Source organism: Cucurbita pepo, unplaced genomic scaffold (assembly GCF_002806865.2).
Source record: "Cucurbita pepo subsp. pepo cultivar mu-cu-16 unplaced genomic scaffold, ASM280686v2 Cp4.1_scaffold000553, whole genome shotgun sequence".
In the NCBI taxonomy this organism is placed as follows: Eukaryota; Viridiplantae; Streptophyta; class Magnoliopsida; order Cucurbitales; family Cucurbitaceae; genus Cucurbita; species Cucurbita pepo.
This window is the reverse complement of record NW_019646781.1, coordinates 18819-20813: the sequence shown is the minus strand read 5'-3', so window position 1 is coordinate 20813 and position 1995 is coordinate 18819. Positions and strand designations below refer to the sequence as shown.

General features: G+C 33.8%; 1 non-coding gene across 1 annotated transcript; it reads right to left on the bottom strand.

The window, feature by feature from the left end:
* Window positions 1–846: 846 nt before the first annotated feature.
* TRNAI-UAU lies at window positions 847–920 on the bottom strand. The gene has a single exon. It is a non-coding gene; the product is annotated as a tRNA-Ile (tRNA).
* Between the last annotated feature and the right edge of the window lie 1075 nt (window positions 921–1995).

The window sequence follows — 1995 nt, the reverse complement described above, 5'->3', positions numbered from 1 at the left end:
GTCAAGGTACACTCAGTCTAATAGCCACTCACAATCTTAGGCAGTTTGGTCTACTAAAAACCTTTCGTGTAAACATAGCATTGTATTGTCAAGGTACACTCAGTCTTATAGCCACTCACAATCTTACGGTGTTTGGTCTACTAAAAACCTTTTGTAAGAAGTTCTAATCTCATCTTGCATTGTATTGTCAAGGTACACTCAGTCTAATAGCCACTCACAATCTTAGGGTGTTTGGTCTACTAAAAACCTTTTGTAAGAAGTTCTAATCTCATCTTGCATTGTATTGTCAAGGTACACTCAGTCTAATAGCCACTCACAATCTTAGGGTGTTTGGTCTACTAAAAACCTTTTGTAAGAAGTTCTAATCTCATCTTGCATTGTATTGTCAAGGTACACTCAGTCTAATAGCCACTCACAATCTTAGGGTGTTTGGTCTACTAAAAACCTTTTGTAAGAAGTTCTAATCTCATCTTGCATTGTATTGTCAAGGTACACTCAGTCTAATAGCCACTCACAATCTTAGGGTGTTTGGTCTACTAAAAACCTTTTGTAAGAAGTTCTAATCTCATCTTGCATTGTATTGTCAAGGTACACTCAGTCTAATAGCCACTCACAATCTTAGGGTGTTTGGTCTACTAAAAACCTTTTGTAAGAAGTTCTAATCTCATCTTGCATTGTATTGTCAAGGTACACTCAGTCTAATAGCCACTCACAATCCTAGGGTGTTTGGTCTACTAAAAACCTTTTGTGTAAACAACTATAATCACCTAAAGCACATATCAACACCTAATGCACAAAAATCATAGGTGAGCTCAATCGAGAGATAACATCCATAAATCCCTTGGTTGATTCTGGCGGGGCTTGAACCCATGACCTTCGGCTCATAAGACCAACGCTCTAACCAACTAAGCTACAGAACCTTGGATACTATAACTAAATTAATATTTGAATGAAAATAATATAATTATAAGCGTATAAATAATAAGTACAATAAGAGATCGTTACTCAAGTGTTTTATACAAATCCATTGAATTGAACTTTAAAATTTCGTACCGAATCGAGTTTTAGGGGGATGTATGTGTAACACCCAATTAAAAAAAAAAAAAAAGAAGAATTTGAAGATGTGATACAAGGAAAAAGAATAAGAAATTGAAGGGAAGAACGGAAATGCTTCTCCCCCTTCACATAACTAAGAAGTTGTGTCACATAAACCACCTTATCCAAGCATTTTTTTCTATACCTAGATCATGATGCAAAAACTGAGGCCCAAAATTGGAATCTTTCTTGAAATACACTACTCCATGAGTCCTGTAAGTAAGGAAAGGAGTACTTTGCCATTCCTCCATTATTGGCCTCAGTTTATGTATTAATAGTATACACAAAACCACCCATTATTTGTCTTCTACTCTGTTTGGTGTTTGTTAACTCTAACCCTATGGGCTGGGCTAGTTTACTAGCTTGATTCAAGTACTGGGGATCGGACCCTCTAGTTTCATAGACTATCACCTAATCCGTTGGGTTGTAAATCTTAATTAAAGATTTCAGTATAAATAGTTAGATGTTTTATAATCGATATTTGGTAGCTCTTGATGTATGAGCCTAGTTTAGGCCACATACCGACTCCGCTGCGGATCAAACCTAGAGTCTCTAGTTTCGTAGACCAGCGCCTTATCTATTGGGCCATAAAGTCATCAATATAAATATATTTTTTTATTTATTCTCCAACAATTAAATTTTTTTTTTTACCCATTTGGAATATATATATTCAAATTGAATTATAAATTAATAGAGATGTTTTATGAATTAATAGTTCAAAAATTTTCTAATATCATTAAATTGACGTCAATCATGGCCCATAATAAAATTTAAAAATAGATCAATCTAAAAAAAAACAAATACTTGAATCTAGTTATATATATTATGAGGCCCTTCACGAAAATAATTAAAATAAAATCATAAGAGTTTATGTTCAATTTTGCTGATATTATACCATTA